The sequence below is a fragment of the Pinus tabuliformis genome, chromosome 8 (assembly GCF_031772625.1).
Source record: "Pinus tabuliformis cultivar Carrire ecotype Pingquan chromosome 8, CPIR1, whole genome shotgun sequence".
Lineage (NCBI taxonomy): Eukaryota > Viridiplantae > Streptophyta > Pinopsida > Pinales > Pinaceae > Pinus > Pinus tabuliformis.
This window is the reverse complement of record NC_142294.1, coordinates 1,436,432,372-1,436,441,401: the sequence shown is the minus strand read 5'-3', so window position 1 is coordinate 1,436,441,401 and position 9,030 is coordinate 1,436,432,372.

The window sequence follows — 9,030 nt, the reverse complement described above, 5'->3', positions numbered from 1 at the left end:
GATTGTATTTTTTTCTATATTTTGTCAATTTCACATATTTAAAAAGACTTTAATTAATAAATTTAATATTTAAATTTAAAAATCAATATATTTATGGCAACATATATAAATGTGTCTCTATAAACTAAATTTTAAACAAATTAATAAACTTACATCATTTTTCATATTTTGTCAATTTCATATATTTAAAAAAACTTTAATTAATAAATTTAATATTTAAATTTAAAAATCAATATATTTATAGTAACATATGCAAATGTATTTCTATAAACTAAATTTTAAACAAATTAATAAATTTACATCATTTTTTCTTAACCTGAGAAGAGAGTGCTAAAATCATGTCATTTATTAAATAAAATATGAATATAATTATTTGGAGTGAAATGTTGAAATAAAGTTAATATGTATTACTAGAATTTTTTCGAAACAACCCCAAAGGGAAAAATAAAATTAGAATCCTCTGATGCTTTATACATATTTAAACGAAAAAAAAAATAGGTTAAATATTTGACTTTTGAGAAAGTAGTTCTGCAACAAACTCTGTGCTGTTAAAGAATTTGCTAAATATACTAACAAACGAGAGAAGTATTATTATTTCTTGCTGGACACGTTATTGTTAGAAAATAATTCACTAAATATACAATAAAACGGAGTATTAAACCAATACTTCAAACTCTACATTGTTTCTGGCTTTATTATTACAAAAGAATTCCCTAAATATACAATAACAGGAAGTATTAAACCAATACTTCAAACTCTACATCGTTTCTGGCTTTATTATTACAAAAGAATTCCCTAAATATACAATAACATGAAGTATTAAACCAATACTTCAAACTATGACATTGTTTCTTGCCAAGCACATAATTATTAGACAAGGATTCGTTAGATATGCAAGAAAAAAACTGTGACAAATCAAATCCGTTCATACAAAATTAATTCATTTCGATATGCATTTAGATTGTTGCAGAGCATGTGTGGCGTGTCAGAGCTATATTATGTATTAAAAAACAAAAGTAATTGATTGAATTAAAAAAGGAGATCATTCTTTACCAGATGCGCAACACACCTATGCAAATTGGAGACAGAAAATTAACCGGATTTAATATAGTGTAGGTAACCCTGCATCGAATATTGAATAGTTCCAGCTGGTCTGTACTTGAATATTGATGCTAGCGAAATTGTTCAATATTTGACTGCATCAGGTCTCTAAGCTTCCGCCTGCACTTGATAATGGTCTCTAACTTTAGCTTCCATTGTCTGCATGCGCTCAATCTCAACTGTGCAGTCCTCCAAATTTAGCTTCGGCAAGACACATTCCACCAGAGCCGAAACATCTTCCAGATGGTCTTCCGTTTTCATTTCTGGCGGCAGGGGAAGAATGAGATCTCCAAATATGGAGAGTATTTTGGCGCCGGAGGTTTCATGGCAGAATTGGCTTTGAATGCAGAGGCCATGTCTGTCCCAGAGAGCACGGAATGAAGCATTCGCCACTGATAGAAGGAAATAGAGATGCCCCAAATAAGAGCGACCGCTTTGGTGCTGCCTGCGTTGTGAAAGGCGGGGATGAGTTCTGTAATGACATGGCTGAGCGCATCCTGAATATCATAGCCGATTATTTACGGAGAGCGCCAAATAGATTTCAAATTTCAAATTTGCTGGAGTGCATTCCATGGATGGCTATGTGATGGTCATCCCGCAGAGGCAAGTGCTATGACATGTGCGAATACATACGGAATCGGAATTCGTTCGCCGGGGAAATGATGCACACCGCTGAACCCGCTTCCCAACACTGTACTTAAGGTCTCTTAAGAGTGCATTTATAATGCTATAGTCCATGAAATAGCACTTGCCTAGCTTCTCCACATGGGGAGAGGAGGGGCGCCCCCAGAGTGAAATATAGTTGACTGAATACCCCATAACAGCCGCGCATTCCGTAATATTATTTATTTTAGGTAGTGAGGACAATCATGGTTGGCTGTTAGGTTGATTTTTTATTTTTAATCAATAAAAACCACATCATTTCAAATAAGTTGATGGTAGTAATAGTGCAAGTTTTTATTTTGGCTAAATGTTTCTAAATCTTGAATGATTAACCTATTTTCTTAACTTCCAAAAAAAAATGAATTTTTAACATGACAGAAACAATTTTAACCCATACTCCAATCTAAAAATAACATTGTTGTAACCCATACTTCAATCTAAAAATAACATTGTTGTTTAATAATTTTCATTTAAATAACGCGACCCGAGAGGGAGAAGAGCGGCGACCCCCAGAGCAATAACATTGTTGTTTAATAATTTTCATTTAAATAACGCGACCTGAGAGGGAGAAGAGCGGCCACCCCCAGAGCAAAATATCACCGACTGAATTACCCCATAACAGCAGCGTATTTTTTGTAATGCTATTTTTTAATGTGGGGAAATCAATTATCAGGATAATTATTTTTGGCTATTAACTGTTTAAGCAGGTTGATTCATTGCTTTTAATGAAGGAAAACCACTCTACTTAGAATAACTAACTCCGGGTAGTCAGTAACTGGGCAGGCTTTTACTCTTGCCAGAAGTCTCTGGATCTTGGTAATTAATATTTTCTTTAAGTCCCGGGAAAACTAGCTCTTAGCAAGGCAGCGACAATTTTAACTCATTCTCCAAGCCCAAAATAGCATTGTTGTTTAATAGTTTTAATTTAAATAAGGCTCATAATAAATTCCAGGACTAACATTATATACTTAATATTCCAGAGTTTTTAGAAACTTTTCAGGTGGCTTTTCCCAGTGTAATTTCTTTAAAATCTGGTAGGAATTTATTGAAATCACAAATTTGGTAGGTAACCCCTGCATAATCAAAATGTCCTAAAAGTTTTTCAAGGTGTTGAATCCATATATACAATCAAAAAACCTGTTTAAATGAAACAAATCGAGATTTCACCTCTAATTTTTCGACAAATTGTGGCACCAGAAAATCTAAAAAATGACACTAAAAACAACTCCCTTACTCTTTAGTCTTAATTCCAAATACCATCCTTATTACAGTATAATTTTCCCTTTCACTTTTAACGGTTTATATCACCAAACATGGAAAATGAAGAGATGGGCTAGAGATTTAAAGAGGGTTTAACCTCCAGTGGAGTTTATACAGCTATGACCAGCTTGTCAAAGAGCCCTCCATGAACAATGGGCGCACCATGTCGGTCGCGAAGCCTTTTACTCCTTTATAACCATGACGAGGGGATACTGCAGGTACTGGTAGTCATGCCTTGATCAAGACATAGAGAGACCATAACATATATTTAAGGACTTATTAGTTCGAAGTTTAGATCCGAAGTCTGTTCAAAGAATAGTAGTCAATATGGACGACAAGAATATTCAGTATGGAGTTGAAGATTAATGTCGAAGGAATGGTTGTGAATACCATTCAAGAGAAATTCTACAAGCGGATGGTTCGGAGAATTTTTCAAGCGTTGCAGCGATGGAAATTATCTGTTTTTTCTGTGTGCAAGAAGATTTGGCAAGTGGGTGCAGATGATCCTCGAAAAGTCATCCATTCTATCAAAGTTGGCCTTGCATTGTGTTTGGTGTCCTTTCTGTACTTCGTGAGGCCATTGTTTGACACCGTGGGTGGAAATGCCATATGCGCTGTCACGCCCCCAATTCTTTTTTCGTTAAATTGGCCAGGTGCGGCACCGCCTAAGTAATTAACATCTTCCATTGTTAACTTACTTTACGAACTACGCCTTAACATTCATCATGAAACATGAATAACATATTAATGTGGGGAATTCATTAATATAAAAAATCAACAATGTAGAACGGCAAGAAAACAACATCACATGTAAAATCAATCTTTTATTATATGAGAGAATTTTTACAATGACTGGGAGTATAACTCGACCGACGTTATACCCGAGTTGGGCGCCCACCCGTGCAAGAGCGCACGGTGGTCTCACAACAACTCACCCAATATATAACACAAAACTCTTTGCCAAGGTGGGAGGGCGCGCCCATGCACGGCCCTTGCCCACAATACAACTCGAGCTCGTTCAATACTGCGGCGGGCTAGCGCCTTAGAATGCCCTCACCCGCGCTGTAAGGACTTGCGGTCCTGAACGCGTTCCGCCGAAGTGCGACTGCGGTTGAAGGCTTGAACGAGCGTGCGGTTTAGGAGAAGTGCGAGCTCATGGCTTCATGTGCGATGGAGATGTGTTATAATGCGCACAAGGAAGAGGAGGGTGAGCTGATATATATGTGTGGAGGCATGGCTTGAAACTTGTGAAGGCCGACCACACTTGGAGACAAAAGCCGACGGTGAATTGTGGAGAAGTGTGGGTGCGTTTAAGAGAGTGGGCAGGTTGGCTGGGTAGCTGCGACCTTGCCCAACGCTCATATATATTGGGAGAGCGTTGGAGCTCATTTCATCACTTGCTCATCGCTCAAACATGTAAAGAGGAGTGCGCAGAACTAGAAGGTGGACGCAGCAAGATAGGAGGGCGTAGATTTGGGTGATGCACCCGTTCTTGGGCGAAGCTGCACGGAGGTGAACGCACATCTTGGTTTTGAGTGAAGGGCGCGGGTGGAGGTCGCCCGCCGGTTGCAGTAAGGCGTGCACGTGTGTGTGGCACCCGGATTGTGCGACGACTTGGCACGGGTTCTTGGGTGACTCGGGTGAGTACCCGCCCGTCGTGCAAGTTTGCACGATGTGACTTTTGGTGAAGTGTTGAGAGTGTGAACGAAGGTGTGTCTCGGGCAGAGGCGCATGTGTGTGGTGACTTGGAGGCACGCCCAAGTTGGGCAAACAATATGATTGTGCGATGAGGTGAACGAAGGGTTGGTGAGTCGTGCGATGACCGTGCAGAGGCGCCGACGAGCTGGGCAACCGAGTTTGCCGAAGTTGAAAATTGGCTAAGTGTAAATTTGGGGTTTCCCAAGATTTAACTCATACTTTGTAAAAGTGAAGATTGTATAATATATTGAATCGGGCAGACTCATATTGCAGGGAGTTGCCCCTCCCTTTACACTGTTGTGCATTTCTCTTGTATAATGCTATTTATGTGAATGTTATGGGCTTTCACTTACATAAAGGAACACATTAATAATACTTGGTAACGAAAATAAAACTAAGTATGGAATGTTAGGCATAGTCTACAATCGTAAGTATTGGTGAAAAGAAAACGGTTGGTAGTGTCGCACCTTGCTATAAGCGGTTGAAAGAGTACCGCAGGTGTAGGGGCGTGACAGGTGGTATCAGAGCTAGTGCCGGGGAGCTGGTGCTGGTGTTGAAGCGTTGAAGCTGATACACACCTGCACTTCGTGACAAGTGATATCAGAGGTGGTGAACTGAATCAAGAAGTTGATTCTATGAAGACCGAAGACTTGGCAGGAAGCTCAAGTTTTGCAGGTGACAGGTGGAATATCATGGTGATTTAGGTGAATGGTGAAACAAGTTTAGCAGAAGTGAAGCTTAGTGCTTGGACCAAGCTGAATGACAAGGCATGGCAGGTTTGGAAGAATGCGAAGGGAAGCTCTTGCTTACCTTATATAGGTTGAAGCGGATGAGAGAAGAGAATCCCTAGATTCGAAAGGAACTTGAAGTCTTGGAAAAGAATGTTGAAGACGAACTTCTTCAACTTGGTTGGACAATGGAGCAAGATGAAGTTATAGATTGTGCTAACACGAAAGAGGAAGCTGTGATAACTAAGGATGTTGCAGATGTGACAACGATGGAGAATTAACTTGAGACTGATCAAGTTGGACCAGGATCATGCAGTTTGCAGACATGGATGGATGAGGATACTCACATGGAGGAGCCTCATGATGATGATGAAGTAAGTATTGATACTTGTGTTTCATTTGAGCATTTGGTAGATGGACCATATGCAGGGAAGGGAAAAATTAGTTTGTTGATACTAGGGAGGATCTTACCATGGATGACTATGATGAGACCTTGTATGGAGAAGCAAGGATTGTTGACTGTTGCAGGACTTGTTGGGGTTGTTTGTGACCTTATGATAGGAGGTAAAAGGCCCGTGACAAGGGAGGAACATGATGATTGTTGCGGAGGATTGGGTCATGCTTTAGCCATATGGAGAATTGGCTAAATGCCCGGCATGACTCATGGACAGATTGGAGGCACACACACTTGGGTATGATGATACTTGGGTGGACTTCTCATGGCCGAGACCAAGAGCAAGTCTTGGTGGAACCTTAAGTGGGGGAGCTATGATGGAAGGGACTCATGATGCGATGATGATATGGTTGGGTGACTGAGTTCACTAGACCGAAGATTGCAGACTTGGATGAGGATGACCGATTGTTGTGATGGGTCTACTTAGTTGGACTACGTGGGAAACTTAGTCATGGACATCAGGTTGGAGACATGGAGCATGGCAGTCTTATGCAGGGACATTATGCAGGAGCACTTGTAGAGGTGTCACTTATGAACATCCAATGAGGAGTGCCAAGGCAGGGATGTTGTGCAGGTAGATTTGTTGATGTGACATGGAGATGTTTTGATTATGAGCCGATGGAGAGGTGGTGCACTTATGTAGAACAAGGCCATGGACTTGGATGGAGTTGTGAGCAAACTATGGAGCATTCCTACTACATGGAGAGCTGAGGCATCTTGTAGAGACCTTTGGGCCGAGACTTGTATGCTTGCTGAGATGTTGGTCGTAGATGACTCATGGAGCTCATGATGACATGAGGTTGTGACTTTTAGGGACTTCATATATGGTGGACTTGGAGGATCTGATGCATTGAGGAGCTGAGGTCAGAGACTTTGATGCAGGATGGGGTGCATACTTTCGAGTACATGTATGGGAATGGCTTGAAAGAGTGACTTGATGTGGAGGATCGATATGAGACACTTTGGAGTGATGGAGTTACGACAATGATGATGCCTTGGTGGCAACACTTGGGCATGGGTTGAGCCGAGACTTAACCACTTTTGACACATGGGAGCTGATTGATCTATGATCATGGGCAACACATGGATAGATGAGACAGGTGTATACTTGTTTCTATGGCAGGCTTGAGGGATGGCACATTGCAGATATGATGGAAGTTGCTTCATGGACCTGGATGTGGCACATCGAGAGTCGGAGTTTGATGAGATGGTCTCTTCATATTGAGGAGGCACACATATGGATGATGGTGTTGGACTAGATGTGGCTGATTTCATGCAACACATTAGTACCAGACATCATGGACAGCATGTTGCAGATGAGATGAGGGCTACTTCATGGAACTGAGCATGGCATACTTGTATGGAGATGGATTCTTGGTCGAGTTGAGGATGTGACGGGATGTTCTGAGAAACAATTGATGGTGGCATGAGGATGTGCATTCTCATGGTTTAAGCGTGACAGTTGGATTAGCTACCCGACTAGTTCAGACATGAGGGGATCCAGTGTACAGAGATGTGTTAGCATTTGTTGGAATATCTTGGCAGCAATTCACACGAGGATGACACATGATAAGGTCGACACGAGAGGTTGCAGGAAGCATGTAGCTTGAGAGGGAGGGACCAGCCTTCCACGATGGGGAGCAGCATGTGGAGATTGTGGCAGGGTGGTTGATGGTCATGGATTGAGATGATTTCCAGTGTATGACATAGCGATGAGGTGTATACCTTGGTATGGTGATCTTGGTGACAGATGGTTGCCGAGGCGAGACATGATGGAGACCATGGTTCTACATATGTTGCAGAGATGGTTGCAGTATGTGGAGGAGTTGACATCATGGATGAGATAGACATTGTTGATCTTGGTGGATGGCTACCAAGATGGTATGTTGTTGAGGACGACAACGACTTCAGGTGGAGGAGGATGTAAGGACCTGCGGTCCTGAACACTTTCCGCCGAAGTGCGACCACGGTTGGAGGCTTGAACGAGCGTGCGGTTTAGGAGAAGTGCGAGCTCATGGCTTCATGTGCGATGGAGATGTGTTATAATGTGCAGAAGGAAGAGGAGGGCGAGCTGATATATATGCGTGGAGGCATGGCTTGAAACTTGTGAAGTCCGACCACACTTGGAGACAAAAGCCGATGGTGAATTGTGGAGAAGTGTGGGTGCGTTTGAGAGCGTGGGCAGGTCGACTGGGTAGCTGCGACCTTGCCCAATGCTCATATATATTGGGAGAGCGTTGGAGCTCATTTCATCACTTGCTCATCGCTCAAACATGTAAAGAGGAGTGCACAGAACTAGAAGGTGGACGTAGCAAGATAGGAGGGCGCAGATTTGGGTGATGTGCCTGTTCTTGGGCGAAGCCACACGGAGGTGAACGCACATCTTGGTTTTGAGTGAAGGGGGCGAGTAGAGGTCGCCCACCGGTTGGAGTAAGGTGTGCACGGGTGTGTGGCGCTCTGATTGTGCGACGACTTGGCACGGGTTCTTGGGCGACTCGGGTGAGCACCCGCCCGTCGTGCAAGTGTGCATGGTGTGACTTTTGGTGAAGTGTTGAGATTGTGAACGGAGGTGTGTCTCGGGTAGAGGTGCCCGTGTGTGGCGACTTGGAGGCGCACCCAAGTTGGGAAAACAACACGATTGTGCGACGAGGTGAACAAAGGGTTGGTGAGTCGTGCGGCGACCGTGCGGAGGCGCCGACGAGCTGGGCAACCGAGTTTGCCGAAGTTGAAAATTGACTAAGTGTAAATTTGGGGTTTCCCAAGATTTAACTTGTACTTTGTAAAAGTGAAGATTGTATAATATATTGACTCAGGCAGACTCATATTGCAGGGAGTTGCCCCTCCCTTTATACTGTTGTGCATTTCTCTTGTATAATGCTGTTTATGTGAATGTTATGGGCTTTCACTTGTATAAAGGAACACATTAATAATACTTGGTAACGAAAATAAAGCTAAGTATGGAATGTTAGGCATAGTCTACAATCGTAAGTATTGGTGAAAAGAAAATGGTTGGTAGTGCCGCACCTCGCTATAAGCGGTTGAAAGAGTACCGCAGGTGTAGGGGCGTGACACACGCCTTCGACTGCCCAATGTTTGTGCCGAGTTCCTTGTGCAACCGTGCCAGGC